The sequence below is a fragment of the Episyrphus balteatus genome, chromosome 2 (genome assembly GCF_945859705.1).
Source record: "Episyrphus balteatus chromosome 2, idEpiBalt1.1, whole genome shotgun sequence".
In the NCBI taxonomy this organism is placed as follows: Eukaryota; Metazoa; Arthropoda; class Insecta; order Diptera; family Syrphidae; genus Episyrphus; species Episyrphus balteatus.
In genome coordinates this window covers 76,099,910-76,120,622 of record NC_079135.1, presented here as the reverse complement: position 1 = coordinate 76,120,622, position 20,713 = coordinate 76,099,910, and the positions used below count along the sequence as shown (strand labels likewise).

Sequence of the window (20,713 nt, the reverse complement as noted above, 5' to 3'; positions counted from 1 at the left end):
AAATTTCGATTGCTCATTGAGCACGTTTCTGATGGAATTTCGAAAGCAGAAATAATTTTTGCCAAAGTAATAATAATTCAATCAAAAGGATTTCGTAGGTAGGTTGGTACTTATATGAGAGCTACATTTACGTTTTATTGGTAGCGTTATACACCTCTTGGGATTGTATATGTTGTTAGATAACTGCGAGAATTATAAATGTTTTTGACACATACTGAAGAGTTTCTTTTCCAATTTTTGCAAGAATTTATTAATTGTTACAAAGACTTAATTGTAACTGACGTAAGTGGCAATTAGTTTAAGTGAATATGAAAATATTGAACAATTTTTGTCAAAAAAAATTGAACAAACATTAATGATACTCAAACAATAAACTAAATATACAATAGGTACCACAAATCGTTTTTTTTTTTTTTGTCTAATTCAGATCCACTGGATGTTTTTATAGATGGATTCACAATCAAAGCTACAAATGTTGGCAGAAATTTCAATTTTTATTTAAATGAGTTCTTTTTTAAGTTTGAAAGTTTGTTTAAAACCTTCAAACGAGTTTCCTTACAAACCAATATCAAACCTTTTAATTTGAGTAAAAAAGATATGTCAAGTACATCTACTAATGAGTAAATGTAGTAAGTATGCCAAAATACCTTTACAACTCGAACAATGGAAGTTTTTTTAAGTCACAAGCACAAGTAAAAAAAAACAGAAAATCCAATTTATTTTAATATTAGCTTTCTTCACATCCGTGTTTTCGCCACCGTACTTTAATTTTACGCAAACCTGATCCCATTGATTCCTCCCCCTGACTTAGCTGTCGTAATTTTTTTTTTTTTTTGTTTCACTCCTCTTAACACACATCAACAACCTTCGGCGTTGACAGAATGATGCAGGCGCAGGGGTAAAAAGTAAAAACCGCTATCAGCCCCCAATATTTATTCAAAAATATCCCTTATGCTTGTGGAAAATAAACAGGTTATGTCATTTCGGAAATTTTATTTAATTTGTCTCTTGCGCGCTCGTTATTGCCGCATCGTGTGTCATGTGGGATGAATATTGGATCCGTTGGATGCGACAAACAACGGAATGGCGCTTCCTTATTTGTATATGGACTAACTTCATCCTTCAGGATATTTTTGTTGTTTTTTTTTTTGGTATTGTTGGTTCGCGGCAAACTCACTGAACTTGAAAGGTGGGTAATTGTAAACGGATGGTTGATATTCAAATTGGATCAGTAACAAAATAATTTTGCAGATTTTTTTTTGCGCAAACGATAATAATTGGATAACGAAATGAAATATATGCGGATTTGATAAAAGAAAAAAAAGGGTCCTTAAAGAGTGAAAGAATTTTTAGAATAAATGAGTTCAAATTTATAACGATTTCAATGAATTTCAATTGTTGTACTGAATAAATCTACCTATATAAGGAAATTAGTAGAATCTGTAGTTCGAGAAAGGAAAAAAACAAAATCGATGGGATTAAATTTATTTTTCAGGTTTAAGAGGGAGGGATTTTATTGTAAACATTGAAATATACAGGCATAGTCGTAGCTAGGATTTCATTTCGGGAGGAGAGGTGGGGGGAGGTTACCTCAGACCGAACAACACAAAACTTTTCTATCAACTATATGTAGGTAACTGCAGTCGATTCTTAATTCCGCTAAAGCAAATGGTCATTAGAACTGTGTCGAAGCGAAAATCTTGCCAATTTCCTTTTTAAGTATTTTTTAGGAGATAAATTCCTAGTTAAAAGTTTAAAATAGCTCTGCTTACCGTAGAAGAATTTTAAAAATGTACTGATTATAAATTGGCCGTATATTCGGCGGCGGCAGTTTAAATTGGTACACAGAGTGATAAGTTGTTTGATATAAATTGCGTCAGTTAGCGAGGAAGACAATTTTTTTTGAAGAAATAAATTTGAACCATTCTTAGTACTTTTATTTTCTTAGCCAATACTTAAACCGTTTGCAAAATAATAAGGCAAAAGTTTGCTAAACAAAAAAACGACTTTGACTTAATATTACTTTTTTTATTGTTTCAACAAAAAGAATGTGCACTAAATTGATAGAAAATGTTGTAACGAACAATTCATTGCTTTATTTTTTGCCGTAGGACATTCTGAAGTCGAGTTATTCCCAAAAAACGATATTTTTGGGTGTTTTCGCACCGGTTTTGCATGCGTTCATTTATCAATTGCTCGGCCATCTTTGGTAATAAAGAGCTCATTTTTTCTTTAAAATGCAGGACATGAACAGGGCAACAAAATTGGTTAGAAAAATGTCAATCATGATTTAAGCTTTTTTCGAAATAATGACAAAAATGTGTTTTTTAACAACAACAATATTTGACTTTAAATGGCTGCCATTTTATATTTACTCACTCAAATACAATGAAATTACATATAACGATAGAAAATATTATAAGGAAGAGAATGTATGTTTATTTTTTGGTCTACGACAATCTGGACCAAAGATATTAGCTTAGAAGTAAAATATCCCAAAAAATGCATTTTTGTGAATAACTCCGCTAAAAAGAATGATCAGGTGGTGAGAAATTGGGTTTAAGCCTTTTAAATATACCCCTATCAATCCATGAAATAAAAACTGACAGTGCCTCTCAGCGCAAGGTCAAATGACGCTTTGACTGGAGTATAGGCTTTATACAAAAAATAAGTTCGTACAATTTTATATATAAAAACATTGAAAAATGAAATTTTTCTCGCACTGAAATTTTGTAGCAAAAAATTGATATATTCTATTATATCAATTACGAGTAAGTTCTAAATTAATAAGGGGTTATATCTAGTTGTAATTCGTAATTGTAATACCTAATTCGATTTTTTAAGTCACTTTAAAGTGTATTTTTTTTTTCTTTGGGAAGCCGCCTTTTTGTCAAAATTTTGACTATTCCTTCGTTCATTACCTGCATTCGTCTATCCTGAAAATGAATCTTTTGGTTTTTTTAAATTTTAAGTGACTTGGATCAGAGATATCTTACTCACCGCCTTACACCTTTTTTTAATTTTCTAATTTGAAACAATTTGAAAATAGAAAGCTAAACAATTGTAGTATTTACTGATCTAATGGTATCCTTACTTTTATAAAACAAATTTGAGTCTTGCTGAAAAAATAAATAAAATTTGTACTTTTATAGTAGGGGAAAGTGGCTTAAAATGGCACCCCAAGGTAAAATGGCCCCCTTGCTAGAAATCGTAGAATCGAAAATAATTAGAAAGTTTTATGAACGCGATTCTTTAGTTTATCTGGCAAAACCAACATATACGAAATTTCAGGAACTTCAAGCCATTATTTGAAATTTGACAGGTCAAACAGTCTCTATCCACATCAAAAAGTACACTCGTTAAAATTTTGTGAAATTTTTTTTGCAAAAGAAAAGTATAAAAAACATTGTATTTTCGAAAAAGAAGTTATTGTGTGTACACTGAAAATAATAAATTTCGTAAAATTACGAAAATCCTTTCATACACTACATTTTCGTTGGCCCAACGAAACTTTCGTTGGCTCAACGAAAATATTTAATTTTTCGTAATATGAAAACCTTCATCAATTAATGAAAACGTTTCATACACTCTTTCTCCCTTTTTAGTGCCAAAAAATCCAATTCAATGAAAAGATTCATCAATTAACGAAAAATTTCATACTCATTTTAAAGAATAAAAATAAGAATTTTTTCCTTACTTTATTAAAGTTTTAATTAAGTAACGAAAAAATTCATTAACTTATGAAATTCAACATTAACTAACGAAAATCTTCATAAGCTTATGAAAATTCTTCATATAGGTACTAATGAAATATTAAAATGGCTTATGAAAAAATACATCAGTTAACGAAAAAAATCGTTGCCTTACAAAAAAAAAACGTAGACTTGGGTGCATTTCTGTTTTAATGATTAAAAATTGAATCTTGTTGGATATAGTTCACATTAGGTTTTTGTTTAAAAATCTATGTAAGTTGAGCTGAATATAAAAGATATTTGCGTATTGACAAGGTGTCTCACGATAAGTCGGACTCATTAGTTGACTTAAGTGAGCTCCACCGGGTCGAAACGCCAATTTTTGGTTTTGGACTATATTAAATTAATAATTTAACAAGTCCAATAAAAAAATACAATTAATACAACGAAAAGTTTCGTTAGCTAACAAATATTTTTTCGTAATTTAATTAAAATGTTCATAAAATTTACGAAAAAATTCGTTAGCTAACGAAAGTTCTTTCATAAATTAATCAAAAAATACATTGACTAACGAAAAATATCACCGTGGTTAATTAAATTGTACGTTAATCGATAAAAAATTTCGTAAAGTGATGTAAAAATTCATTAACTCTCGATCAAAAATTTTTATGAAAAATTTCATTAAAATACTACAGTTTTCGTTGATTGATGAAGTTCTTCATTAACGTATGAAAGCCATTTCGTTGAGCCAATTAAATTTTTCATCGGCTGAAAATTAATTAAATTTTCGTTGGCTCAACGAATTTTTTCGTTGTATTTACGTAAGGATTTGGTTCAGTGCGGACAGTAGAAAAGATGTCGGAAAGATTTAAATAGAATTAAAGGTAATATTTCAAAAACGAGATGTGATCGAATATTTCTGTCTTTGGATTCGAGTTCAGCAACCCTTTGAAGAAGTATAGTTTAGTCTCGGCACCAAAAACCTTGTAGAAATACTTGTGTTATTTAAAGGAAATGATCAAAGAGGTAAAAACCTGTTTTTTGAAAAATCCCTTACCAAACGTTGTAATGGACCGCAAAATTTTTGGTTTCCCTTATGAAAACTTCATCGACAGTGCTTCTTTTACGATACTTTAGAGTAGAGACATTAAGGGAGATTTTCAGATAGGTAATTAAATTACTAAAATACACAAACAATTAATTTAATGCTTCACATATTGACTTCTATTTGTTTATACTAGGTATATCTTTTGATTCTCTGAAAAAAAAAATTCGGGGGGGTTATGGGGTTTAATAATACGGCTATGTATACAGTTTGTCCAAGAGTCACCGCCCCATATGAAAACCATGGATTCCTGAGGTCATTTTAAGTCGAAAAACTGAGGAGGTAATTTTCTCATTTTCGTCCCGTTCTTTTATCTTTGCCAAACTACATACGTTTGATTCGAAAGATTTTTTTACAACGAATCCAGATCTTATCGCAGTTTTAGTTTGTCTCATAACTTTTTTTTTCTGTGGCCAACCGTTACTCCGCAATTTTGCATCAAACCCAATTTTCTTCGTTTTTTAAGTTTTTTTTTTCAAAGTATAGAAAGTTAATTAATACTTCAATCTTTTATAACATTCGTGAAAAGTTTTATAAATTGCATGAAAATTGGAGTTAGGTGTTTTTTGGAGACTCTCCAAAAGCGATTTTGGTATTATTTTTCTTGGACCAAAAAATAACGATAGGTAGCCATTTGTTAAAAAAATAAAATATTAGTTTTTGAGCAGGATTTATCAGTACCTACCATAAAACGTTTTTTTTTAAGCCTAATTTTCTCCCATCAATTTAATTTCTCTAACTCGAATTTCTCTCTTTTTCGAACCAATTTTTGTTTCCAATGAAAATTCGATTTAGTGGGGGTCGACTATAATTTTAACTATGTCAAAAATAAAATTTTGAAAAAATTATTTTTCGTTTTAAAAAAAAAAGGAAATTTTTTTGAAAAATCAAAGGGAAATGCCCAGAAAAAAGCCAGCATCGCTAAGATTGAGACCTATATGGCTTAAATGGGCGTCAATAGTAGATAACAACTATGAATTTTTTTTTTCAAAAAACCATCCCCGGAACTTGCTATGACGATTTTTATTTTTAAACTATGAAGTGTTTTTTTCAACCAAAACTTTTTTCACCGAAGTTTGATTGTTTTGGTTTTAGGTCTTTGGGATGCAGCATCGAAAAATACCCTAAAATCATGAGCCATAAGCTAAGGTTGGGTTTTAAATGACGCTGTTAGCTTGTTTTTGGTGAAAAGCATTATATCCAAAGGACTCACTGGAATCATACAAATTAAGTATGTCTTTCATTTAAAAATTAAAAAGACATGTTAAAGTTAAAAACCCTTTACATAGGAAGGTATTCTTTTGGCTCAAGTATGAAGATATAAACTTTTTACCTACTTTAAATGGTAAACTTGCGCAACCATTAAAATTTAATTTTATCAACTTTTCTATATTTAATCTCTTGTCCCTTCCCTCAATAATATTGATTGATGTTCAAAAATATTGCGAAATTTGTGTTTTAACTCAAACAAATTTTAAATTCCAAAAACTTTCAGTCTCGCCCTAAAACAAATGTAAAGTTTTTCGTTTTTTGTATTTTTTCATTTTAACCCAAATTCATAACTGTGGCAGTTGACAATAAATTCACAAGTGAACTTTAATCGTTAAATCGAAACTTTATTCATTAATCTGTCGCAACCTTGAAATTCAGAAGAAAGAAGAGAACAAACAAAAAGCCCATAGTTAAAAAAAAAATTCTAATGAAAATGAAAAGAACCCTCTACTCAATAACCGGAACAAAACTTTGTCTTTATACTCTCGAAATTCATGTATCCCGTCGCCCTGCCACCGCTACTATACCAGACAGAGTGACACATTCCTAACCGGAAGTGTCATAATTAGAAAATATTAATAAACTTTAGGTTTGTTAAGGGTTTGTGCAAATGACGGGCCGCCTATACAACATGATAACGAATTCCATTTTTGCTGTTACTTTTTTCAAAAGTTGAACTCGTGACTTGAGGTTTTCAAAAAGACAAAAAAAAAATTAAACTGTAGGCTTGATATTTCCAAAAAAAGAGAATAAACAAAAAAAAAATCAAACCAAAGGGGGAGATGAGCCGCTATACAACTTCAACAACAATATATAGGTAGCTTCACTAAGAGTGTTCTCTCTATAAGTAGCGGCTCGGGGGTGAAATTCAAATCGGGCAAACTTTTTGAAGGTTAATGAAAAACTTTTCTTTTGAGTTTTGGTTTAGTTAGTTGGAAAACTGTTCGGTACAGTTTGGCTTGGCTTGGCAGCAAAAGTCCCTTTCGTTTCGACTTTGTTAGTAACAAATTTTTTTTTTTAGGGTAGAAAGTCTGCAAAGTTTTTAAACAAAAAATTATTTTGTTCCCACTTCTTCCTGGTTGAGTTTTATTTTATTTTTTTTTTGTATTTTTATTTTTGTTTGAAAACGAGTTTTTGAAAAGTTTTGCAAAACTTTGTTATGCGCGCGCATTAAAAACCGCATTATTATTTATATACGCACAATTCAGGGTCTGTGTTGAGGACCACTCTTTTCAAAGCCGCTTTTTAACCAGTCAGTGTTTAATCGGCCGTGAGTGTTTCAAGAGAGATTGTCGGGAGGCTCTATATCAACAAAAACAAAAAAAAGGGTGGTTTATTAAAAAAAAATCAGCAAAACCGTTGCATCGCAATGAAATTTATTCAAAAATTACAATAAAATAACCGAAAATTCCAAGTGTGGGCATTAATCGTATGAATTTTTATGCTCGCATGTGACATACGCGACAGGCAGAGCTGCACCCACCCATTTGACATCGAGTTGAAGAGGGGATGATCCTTCGTCGCCGCATATAAAGTCATAAAGTGGTGTTTAATGGCATTTACTCTGCCGTATTATGGTAATGAAGATACTTTTTTTTTTTTTTTTCATCCTTTGGATTGGAAGATGCGTTCTAGAGTGTGATCTGGTTTTTTTTTTTTTGTTCTTTGTTGTTGTCGTTGATGTTCCCAGTGTTGTTGTGTAACTCGTCCCCATGGATATTAAAATGTGTGGTGTTAGTCGGTGGATGGCTTTTCTGTGAATTCTGTGATTTCGTCGTGTATGTGGGAGAGGAAGTGGTAACGCGTGCGAATTTTAATAAGCTCTTTTTTGAGGGGGATGAATGCGAATGGATATTGCTTTTGCGGTTTTTCATCGCGATGAGCGTGTGTATGTGTGTTATTATGGGAAAATTTAGCAATTGTCTAAGTGGATGTTTTGGCAATGAAATTTTATCATAACAAGTGGATTTAATTTTCATTTTTTTTCCCTCTTTCTTATTGGAATAATAAAATAATAATAACAATGATAAAAATTAGGGGTGGAAGGTGGCCGTTATAAGAATGAAAAAAAAAAAAAAATGAATAGAAAGCTCATGGGACTTTGCGACTTTATGAGTGGGTATTTAAGGATTACATAAGTGAGATTTTCTATGAGTTTGAAAGAAGGTACAAATATTATGAAAATACGGATAATGTGTTTTGAAGGAGGAATAAATGGTCTTATAACAGTGATTTTATGAAGTTCTTTTTTGTTCTTTATAAATTGGCTTCAAGCTGAGAAGGAAGATAATATAAGGTATTGAATATAGGTATCTAACTAGCTTAGCATTAAGATAAGATTGTTATCGCTAGAAATAGGAAATAATTACTTTACTTGAAGATTCAATGTTTGAATTAAAGAAAAAGTCTGGTGAATAGGTTACCTACATACCTTAAAAAATTAAAAAAATTATTTAATGATTCCTTAAACAACGTTTGACAATTACAAGTATCAGTCGAATTTTAATTGTGATTATATTTATATTTTCTGACTATAGTTTTTCTTGTATTGTTCAAAGTTTTTATTACAAAACAAAAACTTCAAACAAACTGTCGCAGTCTGACATGCGCTTATGTGTTTAAATTTCATTTAAGCTTTTAAGCAAGTATGTATAATTTGTATAGACTACAAAATGCAGTATAAGCTATTTGAAATACTCGTTATTGCCAAACAACACCAACGTTAAAATACATCGGTATACCTACTATACGAAATGATTGAAAAAAATTAACATTCCTTTCCAAACCTACGAAATGCATAGTAGGGCTGTAAAAGTAACGACGAAATGAGTACCCGCATGTATACGTTATTTTTGATACTAGTACCCGCATCAATAATATCGTTACTCGTTACTTTCGCATGCTTCGTATTTTTCGTATATTTCGTATACGGTAGATAGGGTAGGTGGTGACAGTTATCAGAAAAATAATAAAAAAAATCGCAGCCATATATTTTGTGAGTTATGGGCATTTGAAAAAAAGTCGAAAAAATGGTCACCCTGTGACGGTTTTTCATGTGCCGTGACTACAAATCTTACGTTTTCTCATTTTTTTCTTTTGTTACGGAACCTTGAATAACCCTGTTACCAAATGCATTCAAAAATTTTAACTCAGCTGCATCAGTTTTAAAGCAAAAATTACTTTTTTGCCCAACTAAGTACTAAACAAATTTACATGGCTCTAATTCAATGAACCGTAGTGTAAAAAAAATACACTACGATGTTTCGGCAAGTTACCTTAAAAGTTGGTGTGTTCAATTCTCTTTGAGGGTAAAAAATTTTTTTTTTGAAAAAACCAAAAACAATTTGTATAATCTAAGCTACATTTAAAAGCCAAAAACATTAATTTAAGTTGCGGCGTTCTCATGTTATAAGAGTTTGAAGGTAGCTATGCTGATTTTTTTTCGATTTTTTTAATCAAACGTGTAAATTTTTTTTATTTTTTTTGTTTATATTCGTTCAGTAATCTTATCAAAATTCTTTAAAAACCTTTATTTCAAAAGTACATCGCTCAGATCTCTGAATATTAACACTTCAATACAACCATGTCGAACAATTTTTCATTTTCTTTTCTATTGAGAGTTTTTTTTCAAACCTCGTTTTCTCTGCTTTTTTAAGTTGAAAATTTTGCACTGAAAATAAAGAATTTTTTCAAAAACCAAAACACTTTTGTACATTCTTAAGCAACATTTCAAGACCAATAACAAAAAGGTCATAAACACATTGGTTGCAGCATGGGTATATTTCGGCCACATAGATAAAATACTAAAACGTTTCTTTTGATATTTCTGTATAAATTATTATCGATAACACAACTATTAACTTGGCACTACTGTTTTTATCGAGACAAAAGTAAACTCCAGATAATTATCTGGAGTAAGCATTCCGACTACGGTAACGATATCGATACGAGATGCTAAATGCGACAAATTGAGTGTATCACTTTGTTTCGTATCTCATATATCGGATGATTTAGTATTGAAATTGGAATGGGGTCGTTACTCGTATGTTTCGTATCTCGTATGTTTCGTTACTTCAGTACCCAGTAACGAAACATGCGAGTAACGATACTGTTTAGAAAGTAACGTTTCGTTACTCGTTACTGAAGCAAATACCCGCATTTTAGTAACGAATACATACGATTTACTATAACTCTAATGCATAGTGCCAGTGCCACAATTTAACCCTTGTTCCCAAAGCAACTTTTTTCCTTTTTTTTACAAAAAAAATTATTGTACTAGTTATTTTATTAGTAAACTTTTGAGCTGATACAACAAAAGTTGAAATGCATTTTACAAGAAAAAAAAAATTAAATAAAAATTGAAAACCTTCAAAAAAATCCTTCCAATTTAGATAATTTTATTGGAAAGCTAACTGGAAAGTAAGAACATTTTCTTTAAAAATTTAGGAAAGTTTTTTTTTTTTGACAACATGATAGCTGATTGTTTTTAATAACAAAATTACGTTAGCAAAATTAAATCTATTTCTGCCCCATACGATCTGTAAAATTTTTAAGTAAATTTCGAAATTTGACAATGACATCATATCCACACTAATTTAGTCAATTTACTCAAATTTTCGTTCAGAAAATGACGTTGCCTAAATATCTATCTAGTCCCTAATATTTCCTGAACGTGCCCATTTCAACTTCAACACTTTGGAAAAAACAAAACTTAAAAAAAAATTATAACGTGATTTTTTTCTTAAATCTATCAAAATTATTTGAACAACATGTTTGGGAAGACGAGCTTTTCCTTAACAGTGACGTAATAAATACAGAAATATTAAATTCAAAAATAAATTTATAAATTTTCATCACGTAACCAATAATCTAAACTTCTAAGTACCAATTAAAGACTAAAGATAAACTTAAAAATGAAATTGTGAATAGAGTTAAAATTTTAAAGTCAATAAACCTAAACTAAAATTGGAAAATTTAACCTTAACCAATTTTTTTCGTTAAACCAAAATATACTTTTTTAATATATTTTGATATTCTTAACTCGAATCCCAAATTGTAAAAATGTATGACTTAACATTTTTGAGATATAAAAAATTATAGATGCGTTTTTGCTTCGAATTCGGAATGTCAAAATCGGTTTGAAAAGTATAATTCGATTTAATGAATTAACTAAACCAGTTAACAAAAAAAAAAAATAATATACAAAATTAAGCATCCTTAAACGGCCCTCCATCCATTTTAAACTTTATAACTCTAAAAAGCTATACCGACATAAAGATTGTTTCAAATTGAAAGTAAAATTACATTTCTATGAGAAAAAAACCCTTGAATTCTTTCAAGTATACAAGCTTTTCTATACCAAACACTTTTCAATGCCACTAATGGTTATCAAATGAAGATTTGTTGAAATGTCAAAGTTATAAATCTTTTTTTAACTTGTGACATCTCGAAAACATTTGACACACCTTCTATCACCTAACAAAGCCAATTGACACTGCTTATGCCCGAGGATTCGTATATACTTAAAGGATACAATTTATAGCATTCATTAGGAAATCAATTTAAGGGCTGGCTGTTTGCAATATTGAATTGGGGTGATTTTGTTTTCTTTGTGACAACAGGTCAATATACTGATGGTCTACAGATAGGAAAAATAAATTTATTGTAATTATATTCATTTTAATACCAGAAAAGATTCAAGTATCTTCATTGAAGGTAGGTAGTCCTTGAAAAGAAATTGAACTTTAAGTATCTTTAATAAAGAGAAACAAAAAAAAAAACTTAGAACAAACTCTGTGTTTATATTTTGTACACCTTCAGTCGTGTTCTTTTATATAATCTATACCCAAACCAATTTCCTTAAGGAATTCTTATGTATGAACTTTTCCTGTTTCACTACAGAGAAAAAAAACATAGACAAAACATCTCCTTTGAGTGTTATTTAACTCAAAAGGCTCTTAAATAAGACACAGATGTAAAATAAAGAAACGTGATAAAATTTGATCTCCCTCTTCTTGGCGTTCGTTGGTGCTTTCGAGTTAGAGATTTGGCTTAAGCTGTATAGAAACAGAGTATAAAAGTAAAGTCATATAATTAAGTCACCGACACTGTTCTATGGAATATTTGACGTTGTACCATCTTCTGTTTCCAATAAAGAGGACTAAACCACACCAAGACCACACAACCACACACGCTGTTACGCGAATAAAATTAAATCCTGACAAACTGGGCGCTATTTTATAATTCTAGGGTTTGCAGCATTGCCAGATAAATATTACAAAAAATAATTCAATGTTGAGTCAGAGGGCAGATTGTTACCTTTTGTTAACTTTCTTTCATAAATGAGACATAGGAGATTGATGAAGCCTTTTTGAAATCCATTTTTAAAGACAAATTTATAGTCTTTACCTTTGAGCCTGTTGTTAATAGGGTTGGGGTCAAAATTCTGTCGGGGTCAAAATTCTTTTGTAAAAATTCTGCTTTCAAAATTCTGATTTTCAAAATTCTGCTTTCAAAATTCTGCTTTTTAAAATTCTGTTTTTCAAAATTTTGCTTTTCAAAATTCTGCTTTTCAAAATTCTGTTTTACAAAATTCTGCAAAAAATTAAATTAATTTCTAAACCTTTTTTTAATTTTTTTGCAGAATCTTGTAAAATCATCATCTCGCAAAATTTGCTGCTTATTTGAAATCACTTATTTACGAGTACTATGTCAATTTTTTGCAATATCATTTTTTTTTTCGATAAATCAATAAATTTAAAAATATTGAGAAAAGGATTTAGTGATAAATATCTTCGAAAAATAATAAATTGAAAATTTTTTAATTAATCAAATAGAAATTAATAATGATCCTGAACTTTGCAGACAATTTGTCTGCTGAGGTTTGGACAGCCACCAAAGTCGCAAAACTCGTTTGGTTCTGCAAAATTAAAAGCCAATCGCTTCGTTAAATAAAAATCTAGTTGCGATATTTTTTAGTTTTTTTTTATTTGTCTTAACAAAAAAGTTTTGGCCAAAAAACACCAAAAAATGAATCTAAACATTTTTGGATTTACAGTAGTGGCGAACACCACTGTAATAATGGACCCTTTTTCAAAAAATAAATGGCAATCGCTTCGATTAATCAAAATCTAGGGGCGATATTTTTTAGTTTTTTTTTATTTATCTTAACAAAAAATTTATGGCCAAAAAACGCAAAAAACATCAAATAATTATTTTTTAAAATTTTGGACTTTCGTCACCACTGTAATAATGGACCCATTTTCATAAAATAAATGGTAATCGCTTCGATTAATCAAAATCTAGGGGCGATATTTTTTAGAATATTAGAAGAATTTTTTTAGAATTAGCAGAATTTTTTTTCTTCAAAAAAATTATGGCAGAATTTTGAAAAGCAGAGTTTTAAAAAGCATAATTTTGAAAGACAGAATATAAAAAAAGAATAATTTTGAAAAACAGAATTTTCTTGAAAATAGCAGAGTTTTGAAAACCAGAGTTTTGAAGTCAGAATTTTGACCCCCTCCCCTTTAAATATTAATAAAATGTAATAAAATAATTTTTTTTTTTTAATCAATTTTTTTTTTAACTTATTTTCAAAAAAAAATGTATGAAAAACGATTAGAAAAGAATTAATTTTGAAATTTTTTTTTTTTTTTTTTAAATAAATACAGTTCCGTAGTGTATTCGGAAGCCAAATCTATTTGAACTTCTTTGAGCTATTTTTTTCTTTAATTTTTTTTTTTTTTTAAATTAACTATTTACCAAAATTGTATGTAAAACATTTTCAATAATTAGCTCATCCCTGCATTTTATTTTTCGGAAATCTCAGAGTTCGTGTGATTTTCTACCTTTTTTCATATTTTGTTTGAATTGAGAGAAGAGCCTTTTCTTGCAACACTTCTAGCACTGATATGAGAGTTTATTGTATGTGGTTTGATTCACATTCATACCACTATTTCACCTGTTCTGGCAGACTGTGGCACTGCTTGATAGCCACATATAAAAATTGATGATGTTGATGGGTGACTTCTTCTCATAAGTGGCTAAGCCAGTACCGAAATTCACCACTCTTGTTTTCATTTGAAATTCAAAATTTTCTCAAACTATGTATTTTTTTTTTTTTTGGAATTTGAGAAATTAGATAGATGCATTTTGTTTTTAAAGAGTACAGAATTTTAAAAACGTAATGTTTCAAATTATTCAAATTGAACTTAAATAACCATTCGGATTTTTGTTTTTGAAGAAAATCAATTTCCACATGGCAATGCTGCTGGTTTGAATTTCGTCCATTTAGTATGGGAATGGTAATAGCGTGTTGTCGTCATTGAAAGATGTTTACGTTTTTAATAGGAAATTTTGTTCGGTCTCACCACTCACCTAAGGATTCAGCATTCACCCTCGAAAAACGCGTTCCTTCCTTGTTAACCACAAAACAGAGCATAAGGATGTAGACGATTGTGTATGTGTTTATGTAAAGCTAAGGTCTACTGTTTGGGATAAGATTACCAAAAAGACACAGAACCAGAGGGTAGCAGAGAGAAAGGAGATAGCTTTCTTTATAGAAGTAGACATCCTATAACTATGTCGGTCCTTGATAAGACAACGTCTTGTGTTCAGCTGTAATCACTGGATTTATAGGTCCTTTGAGATAATCGTCCTCGAAGGCAGGCTAGTGCACCATGGAATGATGTTAATAATGCATGTCTTCCGATGTCCCAGCTTCTAATTAGCAAGATGCTTTTGTATAGATCCTTTCAACGCCAATGCCACAATGATGACGCAGATGATGGGAAATTGTATTTAGAAAAAAATATACAAAGAAGGTTATTCAGTATTGGAATTCTTGAAAAGACTCTCTTTAAAAATACAGAAAAAAAACACTGATCAATTTTTATTCATCCCCTTATTGATTTTCATTTAAACCATACAGAGGCGGCGGAAGGGGTGTGCGGAGTGTGCCCCCGCACACGGCCCCGCGCTTGGAGGGGCCCCGCGGGCGCCAAATGAAAATGTCTCAACCTTTGGAAATAATAACATCCGAAAAAAAACATGTCTCTTTTCTTTATTCATATGATCAAACAAAAAATAATTCAAATTGGCTTGTTTCCACTCGATTTCCATAATTGCATTGGCCACTTTTTGCAAAAGGAAGAAACGAAGAATATTTGTTTTTTCGCTAGAAAAAGAAAATTAAACAATAAAAGATTATTGTTTAACTGTTTTTTTCTCAAGTGAAGCACATAATTAGTTTGCCAAACAATATGGATTACACTGGTCAACAAAATTTGACTTTTTTTTTGCCACAAGAACCAAAATATACTTTTCTAGTATTTTTCGGGGTGCTGAATCCGAATCTGAAGTCAGAAAAATTTGATTGGCCTCCGTTTTCGAAATATTACCGTTATAAAATGCTAAAAAACGTCATTTTGGCTGTTTTCGAGGTTCTGTTTTTATGTGGGGTAATTCATTAGAAACAAATTTGTAACGGTTATTATAAGAACTGATATTCTACTTTCAAAAACTGTTTAAATTTTCCCGATATCTCTTTTATTGCTCGAGATATCTTAAATTTCAGTTAATAAGCCAAAGAGAAACTAAACTTAATTTAAAGATTAAGTCTCTGATCACAGAATTTTTGCCACAAGAACCAAAATATACTTTTCTGAAGGTTTTTGGGTTGCTGAGCACGAATCCGCAATCAGAAAAATTCTATTAGCCTCCGCTCTTGAAATATAACCGTTATAAAAAAAACCTTTTTTTTGCACTTTATAACGGTAATATTTCAAGAACTAAGGCTAATAAAATTTTTCTGATTGCGGATTCGAGCTCATCAACCCAAAAACCTTCAGAAAAGTATATTTTGGTTCTTGTGGCAAAAAAAGTTTAATTTGGTTGGCCAGTGTTGTTTCTGATTCAAAGACCGCTGCTTATATTTTAAATATCTCGGGCAGTAAAACAGATATAGGAAAGATTTAAACATTTTTTGAAAGAATAAAATCAGTTCTTATAGCCACCGTTACAAATTTACTCACAATGTATTACCCCACAAAAAAACATAACCTCGAAAGCAGCCAAAATTACGTTTTTTTACATTTTCTAACGGTAATATTTAAAAAACGGAGGCCAATAACAATTTTCTGACTTCAGATTCGAGTTCAGCACATCAAAAACTACTAGAAAAGTATATTTTGATTGTTGTGGCAAAAACCTTGTTGACCAGTGTTATTTAAAATTTTTGCTTTTTTTATTCCCAATTTAATTTAAAACTTAATGGAATGCATAAATTTTTTTCTACAAAATCTCAGTTTGAAAAAAGTTTAATTTTCAATTTTGTAGGTGTAGGTATTTAAAATTGTACGAAGCTTGTATAAAGCTTAGGAATAGGTAAACTTAAATTCCTCTAAAAAAAATTCTTTGCTCGCTTACGCTCGCAATCAGGGTTCGGACTTCAGTTTCAAAATTTCGAAGCAAATTTGAAAAAAAGTGAAGTAGATCCCAAATTTCGGAAGTAGATTTCAAAATTAAACTTTCAGAACATTTATTTACAAAAATTTATTCTAAAATAATTATTTTTCAACAAAATTATTTTTCTTTACTTTTTTTATTATAATCTTTTCCAAAAAACCTTTCTCATCTAGTGGTGCTTTGGGGTAAAACAGTTAATTCAGCATAATCTAACAAATTTTTGATCAGGAATTCTCCAAAATCAGTCAAAATTATTTTGATAAACTTTATTTATATCTTCAATTCGAAGAATAATTGACCTCCATTCATCATTTGAGATTTCAGTTGAGCTTTATTTCTCAATGCCTCGACCAGATTTAAAATTGAAGTTAAATTCCTTTCTCTAAATTTATTATTTGAAAAATATTTTTCAATCAAGAAATAGAAGTAGATCCTGAAAAAGAGAAGTAGGGAAGCAGATTTTATTTTTTTCCCAAAATCGAAGTAAATCTACTTCGATCGAAGTAAAGTCCGAACCCTGCTCGCAATTTATATGATATAACAGATTTTTCACACTTTTAAACACTTTGTTAAGGGCTTAGAACATTTCTGTTTTCCGCCACCAATTTTTTGATCTTCTGAAAAATTATTAATAAGGACCATTTTATTCAGTGGAATTTTCGAATTTTAGCTGTTCCGTATTTGAACACATTTTCCCACACTTTTCCCGTTATAAATCAACAATTTTTCTCAAACAAAAACGTGAATAATTTATGTATTTATTAGTTATTAAAAAATAATATTAAATTATTGTTAAGTATATAAGTATCTAACAGAGGAAAGCAAACATCAACAGAAACAATTACCATTAGTCAATATAACTGAATTGAAAAACTTCCAACTAGACCATGGATAAACACAAACAATAGGTCGGAAAACGAAAAATATGTATAGTCCCACAACTTTATTAGTTATCTTCCTGTATTAAGCAAGGCAGAGAAAGCCCCTTGATTTTTCCGGTCTCTTCTTCTTCAGGTCAAAAGCCAAAATGAATCACCAATTAAAAGAAGCAATAAGTCCTAAATATTCCTAAAATTACATTTTGATGCAAATAATGTCGCCTCTATACGTAAGCTATCGCTTCGGTTGGGCCAAAGAAAGAAATCACAACCGTTTTTATAATAGAAATACAAGTGATTTTAAAAACAATAGTTCAATGAAAGAAACAAATCCCTTCTTGCTACTGATAAATTTTAAAAAATACAATAGTCGGAAAAAGTATTTTGACAAAATCAACAGTTTTCTTACTGATGAGAATAATCTGTTACGGTTAAACATAAAATAAGGAAGTTCACGGTTATTTAATAGGTATATTATGGTGAATCTCATGATGGTCAATGGCAATCATATAATTGGTATTATGCTCCGAGACTGCATTTTTTTGTATAAAAAGTACTAATTTTTGAGGGAAAAAAGTATTTTGACAAACGTTCTTTTTCAACGTTGGTAAGGTAAGGTAATGCATTTTACGTGCTTCAAGCACGTATAAAACTGACAGATTTGTTAAGGATTCCGATATGTAAAAAATTGGGCAAAACGGCGGAACTCAACATTGAAATTAGTCTTCTGTTACAAGTCATAATTTCGGTGTGTCTGTTAAAAAAACTGTGGAGAACTGAATTTATAGCGGGAAACTAAAAATTACTAAATATGAAAACACAAAAATATAATTATAGGTACTATTCAAAATTTACCACAAATGGACAAAAAATGCACTACAAAAAAAATAGACGCATTTTGAAGAATTTACTTTGACTCAAAAAAGTCTGGATTTGAAAATGTCATTCTCTCATCAAAAACTTTGTTAGCAAAAGTACCCTTTGCATTGAGCTCGAAAAAGACAATTTTGCCGTATTTATGGGAAGATAATACAGTAACCTCATTAAACAAAAATTGAATTCTCAAAGCAAACTTTTTGGCCAGTTTCATTTGTGAAACAATTTTTGTTGATTTTATGTACTATTTTACGTGTACTATTAGATTAATAATTTCTGCAAAATTTCATACCAAATTTATTTAAAATAGTTTTTTTCGAGAAATGTTTATAGTCATTATTGACTATTAAATAGTCATTATTGACTATTAAATAGTCATTATTGACTATTTCAAAATAGATAGGTACTCCAAAATTATTTTCCTAGGGGCCCCGCAAATTTATCCTCGCACACGGCTCATTTTGGTCTAGCGCCGCCTCTGAAACCATATCCTACCAGCTGATGAGGAAAGAAATTATTTAGAGAAAAAACAAATCTATAGAAACATTACAGTAGCTACTCAACTCAGTGGCTATTTAAAAGGAGGGACAGGACTTTTAATTAGATATTCTTAAATAGGGTGGGAGTTTCTGTTTCATTTTTTTTTTTGCATTATTTTTTCTTTTGTATAAAAATTGTTTTTGTTTTTTTCTTGGGTTTGGGTTTTCTTTTATTTTTTTTTTTTTATTTTGTGTCCTTGATTTTAAATAAGGGTCGTTGTTGATTTATATCCTGTTTTTTTTTTTTTTCTTTATTTTCAGGACAAGAAAAATGTGTGTCGAAATCGAGACCAATGATGAAATGAATGATTTTAATGGAAAGAACTGTCAAGCACAACCAACTGACGCGGAAAGCGGACTTTTTCCCTTAGAAATTCTAATGAATTATTGAATAATTGTTAAATTACTGATTTATCGTTAAAAAAAGAAATAAAAACAAAACAAAAGAGAAATAAAAAATATTGATCCTGTTTTATTGAAGATGGAAACATTTATTTGAAAGCAAAAGATGTGAGTTGAAATGAATTCTGGAGTTTTTTTTTATGTAAGTATGTACCTATACGTAAGACTAGTAGCGAATGCGAAATCGTCTTTTGCGGCATTGAAAAGAATATTACATATTCAAAAAATAAAAACACTATACCTACTACAACGTCATTAAAAATACAATTAATTTTTTAAAGTTTTACTTCTGTGGTGGTTTCAAGTTTAAATTATGATAACTGTCAAAATGGTTATTTTGCATTTTAGACTAGCAAACTTTAATTGAAATATCGAGCCTTTCACGCCATTTATCGTGCGCGACTTTCTTCGTAAGCGACATCAGAGTTGACAGCAAATCTGTTTACATTCTTTTTAATCGAAGCCTCATTGAAAACGACTTTGAGAAATTGTTTGATAAAATTAAAAAAAAAAAAAACGTCATCAGTATTGAAAAAATAACAATTAAATGTTGTCTATTTATAATTCATGATTTTTTTTTGCGCTTAAGATAAATTGGTAAAATAGCTTCTAAAAATGTTAAACTACAGCCACCTATGAACCTGCTCTCAGTTTTCACGGTGGAAATATATATTGTAGACACAAATAAAAAGCATCATAGAAATCATAGAGGAAGGAATACCTAGAGAGCCGACTCGTACCCCCCTTACCTAAAACACCCGCAAATTTAATTTCAGATAATCTCTCTTATTTTTCTCTTGTTTTCCTATCTGTGAATACGTGTGAAAAGTACAATTCGTTTAATACCTTCCTTTCACCAGTAGATGTCCCACAAATTTTGAATTTAAACATGATTTTGGTTTGTACATGAACTTGAATAGCTCAAATAGCTCACTCCAGACACCCACCTTTCAATAAATATGTACAGAAATAAAAAAAAAAGGTTCATGTTTTGAATTTATTATATTATTTTTTTATGAATTTATTTCCTACTGAGCACTTAAATTGTTTTTAATTGTTTTGAGCTCAACTCCACAGTTGAATGTGTTGGTGCCATTTAAAATGCACGGGAAAACTACCACATATAAGCACTGTGGAGTTTTTCCTCTCATTGCAGCTTGTAGGGTGGAAGAGAAAAACCAACCGAAGTCGCGTCTCTAGGTATTCCTTCCTCTATGATAGAAATAGTGTTTAAACGACATTTTTTAATGGAGTTATGAAATTTATACCAAACACCATCACAATAAAAAAAAAAAATACTTTTTGCTGTAGGAAATTATTTTCCGTAGTACTTGAATTCAATAGCGCATCTAAACTTCTTGACTCTTTTGACTTTTTTAACACGATTATCTTTTAAACACACTAAAATTTTGCTATGAAAAACTTGGAAGAAAAGTTCTGAAAAAAAGTTTTAACATCCTGTCGTCTGATTTACCGACTTTTTTA

At 30.2% G+C, this 20,713-nt stretch overlaps 1 long non-coding RNA gene across 1 annotated transcript; it reads left to right on the top strand.

Annotated features, from left to right (window-relative positions):
- The first annotated feature begins 7,283 nt into the window (after positions 1-7,283).
- LOC129910646 (uncharacterized) lies at positions 7,284-19,301 on the top strand. The gene is made up of 2 exons (XR_008771538.1): positions 7,284-7,646; positions 19,088-19,301. It is a non-coding gene; the product is annotated as an uncharacterized LOC129910646 (long non-coding RNA).
- The last annotated feature ends 1,412 nt before the right edge of the window (positions 19,302-20,713 follow it).